The sequence below is a fragment of the Mixophyes fleayi genome, chromosome 2 (genome assembly GCF_038048845.1).
Source record: "Mixophyes fleayi isolate aMixFle1 chromosome 2, aMixFle1.hap1, whole genome shotgun sequence".
Classification (NCBI taxonomy): Eukaryota; Metazoa; Chordata; class Amphibia; order Anura; family Limnodynastidae; genus Mixophyes; species Mixophyes fleayi.
Genome location: NC_134403.1, coordinates 200740095 through 200756208, shown reverse-complemented (window position 1 = coordinate 200756208; position 16114 = coordinate 200740095). Strand labels below are relative to the sequence as shown.

Sequence of the window (16114 nt, the reverse complement as noted above, 5' to 3'; positions counted from 1 at the left end):
AAAAGCAAAAGTTGCGTTTCACTTAACTGTTTAGGCATGAGAATTGGATTTAGTTGACTTATTCCTAGAGTTCAAGTAGCCAGTCTCCTAAAAGTTTACCAGCTTTTATTAAAACATTTGTCCCTTCAAGCTGGAAAAGGAATGTGAGGATCTGCAAAGTCATGAGAGAAAATGTCAATGGAAATCTTTTCTCGAACTAAAATTCTTGACTTTTCCATCCTCATCCAGTGCAATTTCAGCCAAAAATAGGGGATGCAGATTGCGTCACTGCACATGAACAATTTGCCAAATGATAACAGGTTGCATTAAAATGTTTCCTTTTCTAAGCCTGAAGAGAAATGTAAGGGTGCTCCAATGATTTTTACAAGTTTTGACAAACTTCAAGGATGCGGGATGAGAAATGAAGTTAGCCTGAAGCAATTCCTTAAAAACACAAGCATTAATCTAAAGATATTTAACCCTTCTTGATGACTGCTTAAGGATCCAGTGCACATGAGTTTGGCAGATGATGATAAAGAGTTCCTCTCGTACTTTACCTCCATCTTCTCTCTTTGCTTTACTCGGTTGCAACGCTTTCAGGCAAACTTCCCATGCAGACTTAAAATTTCTTGTCTCAATCTTCTAAACTACAGCAGATCCACATATCAGCCTACATCTGGACAGGTGACCACACCATGGGATCCCGGAGCAGAGGGCAATGGGATTGCTGAAAGTCCAAAGCGGTGATAGTAGAAATCCCTGAAAATGCTTTCTCACAATAAAAATTCCTGACATCAGTTGGAGTAAACATAGTGAAGGCCAGTCCTCTTTAGCATAGGGACAGCATCCAGGGTTATATTCCCTGATGGTCAGTGTTGGATTTCTCGTTGGATTTAGTTGACTTATTCCTAGAGTTCAAGTAACCAGTCTCCTGAAAGTTTACCAGCTTTTATTAAAACATTTGTCCCTTCAAGCTGCAAAAGGAATGTAATGATCTGCAAAGTCATGAGAGAAAATTTCAATGGAAATCTTTTCTCGAACTAAAATTCTTGACTTTTCCATCCTCATCCAGTGCAATTTTAGCCAAAAATAGGGGATGCAGATTGCGTCACTGCACATGAACAATTTGCCAAATGATAACAGGTTGCATTAAAATGTTTCCTTTTCTAAGCCTGAAGAGAAATGTAAGGGTGCTCCAATGATTTTTACAAGTTTTGACAAACTTCAAGGATGCGGGATGAGAAATTAAGTTAGCTTGAAGCAATTCCTTAAAAACACAAGCATTAATCTAAAGATATTTAACCCTTCTTGATGACTGCTTAAGGATCCAGTGCACATGAGTTTGGCAGATGATGATAAAGAGTTCCTCTCGTACTTTACCTCCATCTTCTCTCTTTGCTTTACTCGGTTGCAACGCTTTCAGGCAAACTTCCCATGCAGACTTAAAACTTCTTGTCTCAATCTTCTAAACTACAGCAGATCCACATATCAGCCTACATCTGGACAGGTGACCACACCATGGAATCCCTGGGCAGAGGGCAATGGGATTGCTGAAAGTCCAAAGACGTGATAGTAGAAATCGCTGAAAATGCTTTCTCACAATAAAAATCCCTGACATCAATTGGAGTAAACATAGTGAAGGCCAGTCCTCTTTAGCATACGGACAGCATCCAGGGTTATATTACCTGATGGTCAGTGTTGGATTTCTCGTTTTTGTCTGTTTACGCTCCAAAGATCCTTTTGAGATTTTCACTCACTGGAGAACATATCTTAGCGATCACCATGATGTGTATGAAACCCTGCTCTGCAGAACATGTAACCGATAGTAAAACATGGGCAGGTTAGATCAGCTGGTTAGAGCATGGTGCTAATAACACCAAGGTCGCGAGTTCGATCCCCGTACGCGCCAAACATTTTAAGGTTATTCAGACTGTCTACTTCGTGGACACATTGTGAAAAACCGTCAAAGAATATAAATTAGAAGTCATGGCTGTATGTGTTTATATACACAGCACCATTACAGAAAAACCAGTGAAGCAGTTTGCTTGTTATAGATTTAACTAATGTTCATTCCAGTAATATCAAAGAAAAAGCAAAAGTTGCGTTTCACTTAACTGTTTAGGCATGAGAATTGGATTTAGTTGACTTATTCCTAGAGTTCAAGTAGCCAGTCTCCTAAAAGTTTACCAGCTTTTATTAAAACATTTGTCCCTTCAAGCTGTAAAAGGAATGTGAGGATCTGCAAAGTCATGAGAGAAAATGTCAATGGAAATCTTTTCTCGAACTAAAATTATTGACTTTTCCATCCTCATCCAGTGCAATTTCAGCCAAAAATAGGGGATGCAGATTGCGTCACTGCACATGAACAATTTGCCAAATGATAACAGGTTGCATTAAAATGTTTCCTTTTCTAAGCCTGAAGAGAAATGTAAGGGTGCTCCAATGATTTTTACAAGTTTTGACAAACTTCAAGGATGCGGGATGAGAAATGAAGTTAGCTTGAAGCAATTCCTTAAAAACACAAGCATTAATCTAAAGATATTTAACCCTTCTTGATGACTGCTTAAGGATCCAGTGCACATGAGTTTGGCAGATGATGATAAAGAGTTCCTCTCGTACTTTACCTCCATCTTCTCTCTTTGCTTTACTCGGTTGCAACGCTTTCAGGCAAACTTCCCATGCAGACTTAAAATTTCTTGTCTCAATCTTCTAAACTACAGCAGATCCACATATCAGCCTACATCTGGACAGGTGACCACACCATGGGATCCCGGAGCAGAGGGCAATGGGATTGCTGAAAGTCCAAAGACGTGATAGTAGAAATCGCTGAAAATGCTTTCTCACAATAAAAATCCCTGACATCAATTGGAGTAAACATAGTGAAGGCCAGTCCTCTTTAGCATAGGGACAGCATCCAGGGTTCTATTCCCTGATGGTCAGTGTTGGATTTCTCGTTTTTGTCTGTTTACGCTCCAAAGATCCTTTTGAGATTTTCACTCACTGGAGAACATATCTTAGCGATCACCATTATGTGTATGAAACCCTGCTCAGCAGAACATGTAACCAAAAGTAAAACATGGGCCGGTTAGCTCAGCTGGTTAGAGCGTGGTGCTAATAACGCCAAGGTCGCGGGTTCGATCCCCGCACGGGCCAAAAATTTTAAGGTTATTCAGACTGTCTACTTCGTGGACACATTGTGAAAAACCGTCAAAGTGTATAAATTAGAAGTCATGGCTGTATGTGTTTATATACACAGCACCATTACAGAAAAACCAGTGAAGCAGTTTGCTTGTTATAGATTTAACTAATGTTCATTCCAGTAATATCAAAGAAAAAGCAAAAGTTGCGTTTCACTTAACTGTTTAGGCATGAGAATTGGATTTAGTTGACTTATTCCTAGAGTTCAAGTAGCCAGTCTCCTAAAAGTTTACCAGCTTTTATTAAAACATTTGTCCCTTCAAGCTGGAAAAGGAATGTGAGGATCTGCAAAGTCATGAGAGAAAATGTCAATGGAAATCTTTTCTCGAACTAAAATTCTTGACTTTTCCATCCTCATCCAGTGCAATTTCAGCCAAAAATAGGGGATGCAGATTGCGTCACTGCACATGAACAATTTGCCAAATGATAACAGGTTGCATTAAAATGTTTCCTTTTCTAAGCCTGAAGAGAAATGTAAGGGTGCTCCAATGATTTTTACAAGTTTTGACAAACTTCAAGGATGCGGGATGAGAAATGAAGTTAGCTTGAAGCAATTCCTTAAAAACACAAGCATTAATCTAAAGATATTTAACCCTTCTTGATGACTGCTTAAGGATCCAGTGCACATGAGTTTGGCAGATGATGATAAAGAGTTCCTCTCGTACTTTACCTCCATCTTCTCTCTTTGCTTTACTCGGTTGCAACGCTTTCAGGCAAACTTCCCATGCAGACTTAAAACTTCTTGTCTCAATCTTCTAAACTACAGCAGATCCACATATCAGCCTACATCTGGAATGGTGACCACACCATGGAATCCCTGGGCAGAGGGCAATGGGATTGCTGAAAGTCCAAAGACGTGATAGTAGAAATCGCTGAAAATGCTTTCTCACAATAAAAATCCCTGACATCAATTGGAGTAAACATAGTGAAGGCCAGTCCTCTTTAGCATAGGGACAGCATCCAGGGTTATATTACCTGATGGTCAGTGTTGGATTTCTCGTTTTTGTCTGTTTACGCTCCAAAGATCCTTTTGAGATTTTCACTCACTGGAGAACATATCTTAGCGATCACCATGATGTGTATGAAACCCTGCTCTGCAGAACATGTAACCGATAGTAAAACATGGGCAGGTTAGATCAGCTGGTTAGAGCATGGTGCTAATAACACCAAGGTCGCAAGTTCGATCCCCGTACGCGCCAAACATTTTAAGGTTATTCAGACTGTCTACTTCGTGGACACATTGTGAAAAACCGTCAAAGAATATAAATTAGAAGTCATGGCTGTATGTGTTTATATACACAGCACCATTACAGAAAAACCAGTGAAGCAGTTTGCTTGTTATAGATTTAACTAATGTTCATTCCAGTAATATCAAAGAAAAAGCAAAAGTTGCGTTTCACTTAACTGTTTAGGCATGAGAATTGGATTTAGTTGACTTATTCCTAGAGTTCAAGTAGCCAGTCTCCTAAAAGTTTACCAGCTTTTATTAAAACATTTGTCCCTTCAAGCTGCAAAAGGAATGTGAGGATCTGCAAAGTCATGAGAGAAAATGTCAATGGAAATCTTTTCTCGAACTAAAATTCTTGACTTTTCCATCCTCATCCAGTGCAATTTCAGCCAAAAATAGGGGATGCAGATTGCGTCACTGCACATGAACAATTTGCCAAATGATAACAGGTTGCATTAAAATGTTTCCTTTTCTAAGCCTGAAGAGAAATGTAAGGGTGCTCCAATGATTTTTACAAGTTTTGACAAACTTCAAGGATGCGGGATGAGAAATGAAGTTAGCTTGAAGCAATTCCTTAAAAACACAAGCATTAATCTAAAGATATTTAACCCTTCTTGATGACTGCTTAAGGATCCAGTGCACATGAGTTTGGCAGATGATGATAAAGAGTTCCTCTCGTACTTTACCTCCATCTTCTCTCTTTGCTTTACTCGGTTGCAACGCTTTCAGGCAAACTTCCCATGCAGACTTAAAATTTCTTGTCTCAATCTTCTAAACTACAGCAGATCCACATATCAGCCTACATCTGGACAGGTGACCACACCATGGGATCCCGGAGCAGAGGGCAATGGGATTGCTGAAAGTCCAAAGACGTGATAGTAGAAATCGCTGAAAATGCTTTCTCACAATAAAAATCCCTGACATCAATTGGAGTAAACATAGTGAAGGCCAGTCCTCTTTAGCATAGGGACAGCATCCAGGGTTCTATTCCCTGATGGTCAGTGTTGGATTTCTCGTTTTTGTCTGTTTACGCTCCAAAGATCCTTTTGAGATTTTCACTCACTGGAGAACATATCTTAGCGATCACCATTATGTGTATGAAACCCTGCTCAGCAGAACATGTAACCAAAAGTAAAACATGGGCCGGTTAGCTCAGCTGGTTAGAGCGTGGTGCTAATAACACCAAGGTCGCAGGTTCGATCCCCGCACGGGCCAAAAATTTTAAGGTTATTCAGACTGTCTACTTCGTGGACACATTGTGAAAAACCGTCAAAGTGTATAAATTAGAAGTCATGGCTGTATGTGTTTATATACACAGCACCATTAGAGAAAAACCAGTGAAGCAGTTTGCTTGTTATAGATTTAACTAATGTTCATTCCAGTAATATCAAAGAAAAAGCAAAAGTTGCGTTTCACTTAACTGTTTAGGCATGAGAATTGGATTTAGTTGACTTATTCCTAGAGTTCAAGTAGCCAGTCTCCTAAAAGTTTACCAGCTTTTATTAAAACATTTGTCCCTTCAAGCTGGAAAAGGAATGTGAGGATCTGCAAAGTCATGAGAGAAAATGTCAATGGAAATCTTTTCTCGAACTAAAATTCTTGACTTTTCCATCCTCATCCAGTGCAATTTCAGCCAAAAATAGGGGATGCAGATTGCGTCACTGCACATGAACAATTTGCCAAATGATAACAGGTTGCATTAAAATGTTTCCTTTTCTAAGCCTGAAGAGAAATGTAAGGGTGCTCCAATGATTTTTACAAGTTTTGACAAACTTCAAGGATGCGGGATGAGAAATGAAGTTAGCTTGAAGCAATTCCTTAAAAACACAAGCATTAATCTAAAGATATTTAACCCTTATTGATGACTGCTTAAGGATCCAGTGCACATGAGTTTGGCAGATGATGATAAAGAGTTCCTCTCGTACTTTACCTCCAACTTCTCTCTTTGCTTTACTCGGTTGCAACGCTTTCAGGCAAACTTCCCATGCAGACTTAAAATTTCATGTCTCAATCTTCTAAACTACAGCAGATCCACATATCAGCCTACATCTGGACAGGTGACCACACCATGGGATCCCGGAGCAGAGGGCAATGGGATTGCTGAAAGTCCAAAGACGTGATAGTAGAAATCGCTGAAAATGCTTTCTCACAATAAAAATCCCTGACATCAATTGGAGTAAACATAGTGAAGGCCAGTCCTCTTTAGCATAGGGACAGCATCCAGGGTTATATTCCCTGATGGTCAGTGTTGGATTTCTCGTTTTTGTCTGTTTACGCTCCAAAGATCCTTTTGAGGTTTTCACTCACTGGAGAACATATCTTAGCGATCACCATTATGTGTATGAAACCCTGCTCAGCAGAACATGTAACCAACAGTAAAACATGGGCCGGTTAGCTCAGCTGGTTAGAGCGTGGTGCTAATAACGCCAAGGTCGCGGGTTCGATCCCCGTACAGGCCAAAAATTTTAAGGTTATTCAGACTGTCTACTTCGTGGACACATTGTGAAAAACCGTCAAAGAGTATAAATTAGAAGTCATGGCTGTATGTGTTTATATACACAGCACCATTACAGAAAAACCAGTGAAGCAGTTTGCTTGTTATAGATTTAACTAATGTTCATTCCAGAAAAAGCAAAAGTTGTGTTTCACTTAACTGTTTAGGCATGAGAATTGGATTTAGTTGACTTATTCCTAGAGTTCAAGTAGCCAGTCTCCTAAAAGTTTACCAGCTTTTATTAAAACATTTGTCCCTTCAAGCTGGAAAAAGAATGTGAGGATCTGCAAAGTCATGAGAGAAAATATCAATGGAAATCTTTTCTCGAACTAAAATTCTTGACTTTTCCATCCTCATCCAGTGCAATTTCAGCCAAAAATAGGGGATGCAGATTGCGTCACTGCACATGAACAATTTGCCAAATGATAACAGGTTGCATTAAAATGTTTCCTTTTCTAAGCCTGAAGAGAAATGTAAGGGTGCTCCAATGATTTTTACAAGTTTTGACAAACTTCAAGGATGCGGGATGAGAAATGAAGTTTGCTTGAAGCAATTCCTTAAAAACACAAGCATTAATCTAAAGATATTTAACCCTTCTTGATGACTGCTTAAGGATCCAGTGCACATGAGTTTGGCAGATGATGATAAAGAGTTCCTCTCGTACTTTACCTCCATCTTTTCTCTTTGCTTTACTCGGTTGCAACGCTTTCAGGCAAACTTCCCATGCAGACTTAAAACTTCTTGTCTCAATCTTCTAAACTACAGCAGATCCACATATCAGCCTACATCTGGACAGGTGACCACACCATGGGATCCCGGAGCAGAGGGCAATGGGATTGCTGAAAGTCCAAAGACGTGATAGTAGAAATCGCTGAAAATGCTTTCTCACAATAAAAATAACTGACATCAATTGGAGTAAACATAGTGAAGGCCAGTCCTCTTTAGCATAGGGACAGCATCCAGGGTTATATTCCCTGATGGTCAGTGTTGGATTTCTCGTTTTTGTCTGTTTACGCTCCAAAGATCCTTTTGAGGTTTTCACTCACTGGAGAACATATCTTAGCGATCACCATTATGTGTATGAAACCCTGCTCAGCAGAACATGTAACCAAAAGTAAAACATGGGCCGGTTAGCTCAGCTGGTTAGAGCGCGGTGCTAATAACGCCAAGGTCGCGGGTTCGATCCCCGTACGGGCCAAAAACTTTAAGGTTATTCAGACTGTCTACTTCGTGGACACATTGTGAAAAACCGTCAAAGAGTATAAATTAGAAGTCATGGCTGTATGTGTTTATATACACAGCACCATTACAGAAAAACCAGTGAAGCAGTTTGCTTGTTATAGATTTAACTAATGTTCATTCCAGTAATATCAAAGAAAAAGCAAAAGTTGCGTTTCACTTAACTGTTTAGGCATGAGAATTGGATTTAGTTGACTTATTCCTAGAGTTCAAGTAGCCAGTCTCCTAAAAGTTTACCAGCTTTTATTAAAACATTTGTCCCTTCAAGCTGGAAAAGGAATGTGAGGATCTGCAAAGTCATGAGAGAAAATGTCAATGGAAATCTTTTCTCGAACTAAAATTCTTGACTTTTCCATCCTCATCCAGTGCAATTTCAGCCAAAAATAGGGGATGCAGATTGCGTCACTGCACATGAACAATTTGCCAAATGATAACAGGTTGCATTAAAATGTTTCCTTTTCTAAGCCTGAAGAGAAATGTAAGGGTGCTCCAATGATTTTTACAAGTTTTGACAAACTTCAAGGATGCGGGATGAGAAATGAAGTTTGCTTGAAGCAATTCCTTAAAAACACAAGCATTAATCTAAAGATATTTAACCCTTCTTGATGACTGCTTAAGGATCCAGTGCACATGAGTTTGGCAGATGATGATAAAGAGTTCCTCTCGTACTTTACCTCCATCTTTTCTCTTTGCTTTACTCGGTTGCAACGCTTTCAGGCAAACTTCCCATGCAGACTTAAAACTTCTTGTCTCAATCTTCTAAACTACAGCAGATCCACATATCAGCCTACATCTGGACAGGTGACCACACCATGGGATCCCGGAGCAGAGGGCAATGGGATTGCTGAAAGTCCAAAGACGTGATAGTAGAAATCGCTGAAAATGCTTTCTCACAATAAAAATAACTGACATCAATTGGAGTAAACATAGTGAAGGCCAGTCCTCTTTAGCATAGGGACAGCATCCAGGGTTATATTCCCTGATGGTCAGTGTTGGATTTCTCGTTTTTGTCTGTTTACGCTCCAAAGATCCTTTTGAGGTTTTCACTCACTGGAGAACATATCTTAGCGATCACCATTATGTGTATGAAACCCTGCTCAGCAGAACATGTAACCGAAAGTAAAACATGGGCCGGTTAGCTCAGCTGGTTAGAGCGTGGTGCTAATAACGCCAAGGTCGCGGGTTCGATCCCCGTACGGGCCAAAAACTTTAAGGTTATTTAGACTGTCTACTTCGTGGACACATTGTGAAAAACCGTCAAAGAGTATAAATTAGAAGTCATGGCTGTATGTGTTTATATACACAGCACCATTACAGAAAAACCAGTGAAGCAGTTTGCTTGTTATAGATTTAACTAATGTTCATTCCAGTAATATCAAAGAAAAAGCAAAAGTTGCGTTTCACTTAACTGTTTAGGCATGAGAATTGGATTTAGTTGACTTATTCCTAGAGTTCAAGTAGCCAGTCTCCTAAAAGTTTACCAGCTTTTATTAAAACATTTGTCCCTTCAAGCTGGAAAAGGAATGTGAGGATCTGCAAAGTCATGAGAGAAAATGTCAATGGAAATCTTTTCTCGAACTAAAATTCTTGACTTTTCCATCCTCATCCAGTGCAATTTCAGCCAAAAATAGGGGATGCAGATTGCGTCACTGCACATGAACAATTTGCCAAATGATAACAGGTTGCATTAAAATGTTTCCTTTTCTAAGCCTGAAGAGAAATGTAAGGGTGCTCCAATGATTTTTACAAGTTTTGACAAACTTCAAGGATGCGGGATGAGAAATGAAGTTAGCTTGAAGCAATTCCTTAAAAACACAAGCATTAATCTAAAGATATTTAACCCTTCTTGATGACTGCTTAAGGATCCAGTGCACATGAGTTTGGCAGATGATGATAAAGAGTTCCTCTCGTACTTTACCTCCATCTTCTCTCTTTGCTTTACTCGGTTGCAACGCTTTCAGGCAAATTTCCCATGCAGACTTAAAACTTCTTGTCTCAATCTTCTAAACTACAGCAGATCCACATATCAGCCTACATCTGGACAGGTAACTACACCATGGGATCCCGGAGCAGAGGGCAATGGGATTGCTGAAAGTCCAAAGACGTGATAGTAGAAATCGCTGAAAATGCTTTCTCACAATAAAAATAACTGACATCAATTGGAGTAAACATAGTGAAGGCCAGTCCTCTTTAGCATAGGGACAGCATCCAGGGTTATATTCCCTGATGGTCAGTGTTGGATTTCTTGTTTTTGTCTGTTTACGCTCCAAAGATCCTTTTTTTAGGTTTTCACTCACTGGAGAACATATCTTAGCGATCACCATTATGTGTATGAAACCCTGCTCAGCAGAACATGTAACCAAAAGTAAAACATGGGCCGGTTAGCTCAGCTGGTTAGAGTGTGGTGCTAATAACGCCAAGGTCGCGGGTTCGATCCCCGTACGGGCCAAAAATTTTAAGGTTATTCAGACTGTCTACTTCGTGGACACATTGTGAAAAACCGTCAAAGAGTATAAATTAGAAGTCATGGCTGTATCTGTTTATATACACAGCACCATTACAGAAAAACCAGTGAAGCAGTTTGCTTGTTATAGATTTAACTAATGTTCATTCCAGTAATATCAAAGAAAAAGCAAAAGTTGCGTTTCACTTAACTGTATAGGCATGAGAATTGGATTTAGTTGACTTATTCCTAGAGTTCAAGTAGCCAGTCTCCTAAAAGTTTACCAGCTTTTATTAAAACATTTGTCCCTTCAAGCTGGAAAAGGAATGTGAGGATCTGCAAAGTCATGAGAGAAAATGTCAATGGAAATCTTTTCTCGAACTAAAATTCTTGACTTTTCCATCCTCATCCAGTGCAATTTCAGCCAAAAATAGGGGATGCAGATTGCGTCACAGCACATGAACAATTTGCCAAATGATAACAGGTTGCATTAAAATGTTTCCTTTTCTAAGCCTGAAGAGAAATGTAAGGGTGCTCCAATGATTTTTACAAGTTTTGACAAACTTCAAGGATGCGGGATGAGAAATGAAGTTAGCTTGAAGCAATTCCTTAAAAACACAAGCATTAATCTAAAGATATTTAACCCTTATTGATGACTGCTTAAGGATCCAGTGCACATGAGTTTGGCAGATGATGATAAAGAGTTCCTCTCGTACTTTACCTCCATCTTCTCTCTTTGCTTTACTCGGTTGCAACGCTTTCAGGCAAACTTCCCACGCAGACTTAAAATTTCATGTCTCAATCTTCTAAACTACAGCAGATCCACATATCAGCCTACATCTGGACAGGTGACCACACCATGGGATCCCGGAGCAGAGGGCAATGGGATTGCTGAAAGTCCAAAGACGTGATAGTAGAAATCGCTGAAAATGCTTTCTCACAATAAAAATCCCTGACATCAATTGGAGTAAACATAGTGAAGGCCAGTCCTCTTTAGCATAGGGACAGCATCCAGGGTTATATTCCCTGATGGTCAGTGTTGGATTTCTCGTTTTTGTCTGTTTACGCTCCAAAGATCCTTTTGAGATTTTCACTCACTGGAGAACATATCTTAGCGATCACCATGATGTGTATGAAACCCTGCTCAGCAGAACATGTAACCAATAGTAAATCATGGGCTGGTTAGCTCAGCTGGTTAGAGTGTGGTGCTAATAACACCAGGGTCACATGTTCGATCCCCGTACGGGCCAAACATTTTAAGGTTATTCAGACTGTCTACTTCGTGGACACATTGTGAAAAACCGTCAAAGAGTATAAATTAGAAGTCATGGCTGTATGTGTTTATATACACAGCACCATTACAGAAAAACCAGTGAAGCAGTTTGCTTGTTATAGATTTAACTAATGTTCATTCCAGTAATATCAAAGAAAAAGCAAAAGTTGCATTTCACTTAACTGTTTAGGCATGAGAATTGGATTTAGTTGACTTATTCCTAGAGTTCAAGTAGCCAGTCTCCTAAAACTTTACCAGCTTTTATTAAAACATTTGTCCCTTCAAGCTGGCAAAGGAATGTGAGGATCTGCAAAGTCATGAGAGAAAATGTCAATGGAAATCTTTTCTCGAACTAAAATTCTTGACTTTTCCATCCTCATCCAGTGCAATTTCAGCCAAAAATAGGGGATGCAGATTGCGTCACTGCACATGAACAATTTGCCAAATGATAACAGGTTGCATTAAAATGTTTCCTTTTCTAAGCCTGAAGAGAAATGTAAGGGTGCTCCAATGATTTTTACAAGTTATGACAAACTTCAAGGATGCGGGATGAGAAATGAAGTTAGCTTGAAGCAATTCCTTAAAAACACAAGCATTAATCTAAAGATATTTAACCCTTCTTGATGACTGCTTAAGGATCCAGTGCACATGAGTTTGGCAGATGATGATAAAGAGTTCCTCTCGTACTTTACCTCCATCTTCTCTCTTTGCTTTACTCGGTTGCAACGCTTTCAGGCAAACTTCCCATGCAGACTTAAAACTTCTTGTCTCAATCTTCTAAACTACAGCAGATCCACATATCAGCCTACATTTGGACAGGTGGTCACACCATGGGATCCCTGAGCAGAGGGCAATGGGATTGCTGAAAGTCCAAAGACGTGATAGTAGAAATCGCTGAAAATGCTTTCTCACAATAAAAATAACTGACATCAATTGGAGTAAACATAGTGAAGGCCAGTCCTCTTTAGCATAGGGACAGCATCCAGGGTTATATTCCCTGATGGTCAGTGTTGGATTTCTCGTTAAATTTAGTTGACTTATTCCTAGAGTTCAAGTAACCAGTCTTCTGAAAGTTTACCAGCTTTTATTAAAACATTTGTCCCTTCAAGCTGCAAAAGGAATGTGAGGATCTGCAAAGTCATGAGAGAAAATGTCAATGGAAATCTTTTCTCGAACTAAAATTCTTGACTTTTCCATCCTCATCCAGTGCAATTTCAGCCAAAAATAGGGGATGCAGATTGCGTCACTGCACATGAACAATTTGCCAAATGATAACAGGTTGCATTAAAATGTTTCCTTTTCTAAGCCTGAAGAGAAATGTAAGGGTGCTCCAATGATTTTTACAAGTTTTGACAAACTTCAAGGATGCGGGATGAGAAATGAAGTTAGCTTGAAGCAATTCCTTAAAAACACAAGCATTAATCTAAAGATATTTAACCCTTCTTGATGACTGCTTAAGGATCCAGTGCACATGAGTTTGGCATATGATGATAAAGAGTTCCTCTCGTACTTTACCTCCATCTTCTCTCTTTGCTTTACTCGGTTGCAACGCTTTCAGGCAAATTTCCCATGCAGACTTAAAACTTCTTGTCTCAATCTTCTAAACTACAGCAGATCCACATATCAGCCTACATCTGGACAGGTGACCACACCATGGGATCCCGGAGCAGAGGGCAATGGGATTGCTGAAAGTCCAAAGACGTGATAGTAGAAATCGCTGAAAATGCTTTCTCACAATAAAAATAACTGACATCAATTGGAGTAAACATAGTGAAGGCCAGTCCTTTTAAGCATAGGGACAGCATCCAGGGTTATATTCCCTGATGGTCAGTGTTGGATTTCTCGTTTTTGTCTGTTTACGCTCCAAAGATCCTTTTGAGATTTTCACTCACTGGAGAACATATCTTAGCGATCACCATGATGTGTATGAAACCCTGCTCAGCAGAACATGTAACCAATAGTAAATCATGGGCTGGTTAGCTCAGCTGGTTAGAGTGTGGTGCTAATAACACCAGGGTCACATGTTCGATCCCCGTACGGGCCAAACATTTTAAGGTTTTTCAGACTGTCTACTTCGTGGACACATTGTGAAAAACCGTCAAAGAGTATAAATTAGAAGTCATGGCTGTATGTGTTTATATACACAGCACCATTACAGAAAAACCAATGAAGCAGTTTGCTTGTTATAGATTTAACTAATGTTCATTCCAGTAATATCAAAGAAAAAGCAAAAGTTGCGTTTCATTTAACTGTTTAGGCATGAGAATTGGATTTAGTTGACTTATTCCTAGAATTCAAGTAGCCAGTCTCCTGAAAGTTTACCAGCTTTTATTAAAACATTTGTCCCTTCAAGCTGCAAAAGGAATGTGAGGATCTGCAAAGTCATGAGAGAAAATGTCAATGGAAATCTTTTCTCGAACTAAAATTATTGACTTTTCCATCCTCATCCAGTGCAATTTCAGCCAAAAATAGGGGATGCAGATTGCGTCACTGCACATGAACAATTTGCCAAATGATAACAGGTTGCATTAAAATGTTTCCTTTTCTAAGCCTGAAGAGAAATGTAAGGGTGCTCCAATGATTTTTACAAGTTTTGACAAACTTCAAGGATGCGGGATGAGAAATGAAGTTAGCTTGAAGCAATTCCTTAAAAACACAAGCATTAATCTAAAGATATTTAACCCTTCTTGATCACTGCTTAAGGATCCATTGCACATGAGTTTGGCAGATGATGATAAAGAGTTCCTCTCGTACTTTACCTCCATCTTCTCTCTTTGCTTTACTCGGTTGCAACGCTTTCAGGAAAACTTCCCATGCAGACTTAAAATTTCTTGTCTCAATCTTCTAAACTACAGCAGATCCACATATCAGCCTACATCTGGACAGGTGACCACACCATGGGATCCCGGAGCAGAGGGCAATGGGATTGCTGAAAGTCCAAAGACGTGATAGTAGAAATCGCTGAAAATGCTTTCTCACAATAAAAATCCCTGACATCAATTGGAGTAAACATAGTGAAGGCCAGTCCTCTTTAGCATAGGGACAGCATCCAGGGTTATATTCCCTGATAGTCAGTGTTGGATTTCTCGTTTTTGTCTGTTTACGCTCCAAAGATCCTTTTGAGGTTTTCACTCACTGGAGAACATATCTTAGCGATCACCATTATGTGTATGAAACCCTGCTCAGTAGCACATGTAACCAATAGTAAAACATGGGCCGGTTAGCTCAGCTGGTTAGAGCGTGGTGCTAATAACGCCAAGGTCGTGGGTTCGATCCCGAACAAGCTAAAAATTTTAAGGTTATTCAGACTGTCTACTCCGTGGACACATTGTGAAAAACCGTCAAAGAGTATAAATTAGAAGTCATGGCTGTATGTGTTTATATACACAGCACCATTACAGAAAAACCAGTGAAGCAGTTTGCTTGTTATAGATTTAACTAATGTTCATTCCAGTAATATCAAAGAAAAAGCAAAAGTTGCATTTCACTTAACTGTTTAGGCATGAGAATTAGATTTAGTTGACTTATTCCTAGAGTTCAAGTAACCAGTCTCCTGAAAGTTTACCAGCTTTTATTAAAACATTTGTCCCTTCAAGCTGCAAAAGGAATGTGAGGATCTGCAAAGTCATGAGAGAAAATGTCAATGGAAATCTTTTCTCGAACTAAAATTCTTGACTTTTCCATCCTCATCCAGTGCAATTTCAGCCAAAAATAGGGGATGCAGATTGCGTCACTGCACATGAACAATTTGCCAAATGATAACAGGTTGCATTAAAATGTTTCCTTTTCTAAGCCTGAAGAGAAATGTAAGGGTGCTCCAATGATTTTTACAAGTTTTGACAAACTTCAAGGATGCGGGATGAGAAATGAAGTTAGCTTGAAGCAATTCCTTAAAAACACAAGCATTAATCTAAAGATATTTAACCCTTCTTGATGACTGCTTAAGGATCCAGTGCACATGAGTTTGGCAGATGATGATAAAGAGTTCCTCTCGTACTTTACCTCCATCTTCTCTCTTTGCTTTACTCGGTTGCAACGCTTTCAGGCAAACTTCCCATGCAGACTTAAAACTTCTTGTCTCAATCTTCTAAACTACAGCAGATCCACATATCAGCCTACATCTGGACAGGTGACCACACCATGGGATCCCGGAGCAGAGGGCAATGGGATTGCTGAAAGTCCAAAGACGTGATAGTAGAAATCGCTGAAAATGCTTTCTCACAATAAAAATCCCTGACATCAATTGGAGTAAACATAGTG

General features: G+C 39.5%; 6 non-coding genes across 6 annotated transcripts; all 6 read left to right on the top strand.

Moving 5' to 3' along the window:
- The first annotated feature begins 3058 nt into the window (after positions 1 to 3058).
- On the top strand, positions 3059 to 3132 carry TRNAI-AAU (transfer RNA isoleucine (anticodon AAU)). The gene has a single exon. It is a non-coding gene; the product is annotated as a tRNA-Ile (tRNA).
- Positions 3133 to 5546: 2414 nt separating this feature from the next.
- On the top strand, positions 5547 to 5620 carry TRNAI-AAU (transfer RNA isoleucine (anticodon AAU)). The gene has a single exon. It is a non-coding gene; the product is annotated as a tRNA-Ile (tRNA).
- Positions 5621 to 6790: 1170 nt separating this feature from the next.
- TRNAI-AAU (transfer RNA isoleucine (anticodon AAU)) lies at positions 6791 to 6864 on the top strand. Its single transcript has one exon. It is a non-coding gene; the product is annotated as a tRNA-Ile (tRNA).
- A 1159-nt stretch (positions 6865 to 8023) lies between these two features.
- TRNAI-AAU (transfer RNA isoleucine (anticodon AAU)) lies at positions 8024 to 8097 on the top strand. The gene has a single exon. It is a non-coding gene; the product is annotated as a tRNA-Ile (tRNA).
- Positions 8098 to 9267: 1170 nt separating this feature from the next.
- On the top strand, positions 9268 to 9341 carry TRNAI-AAU (transfer RNA isoleucine (anticodon AAU)). The gene has a single exon. It is a non-coding gene; the product is annotated as a tRNA-Ile (tRNA).
- A 1172-nt stretch (positions 9342 to 10513) lies between these two features.
- On the top strand, positions 10514 to 10587 carry TRNAI-AAU (transfer RNA isoleucine (anticodon AAU)). Its single transcript has one exon. It is a non-coding gene; the product is annotated as a tRNA-Ile (tRNA).
- The last annotated feature ends 5527 nt before the right edge of the window (positions 10588 to 16114 follow it).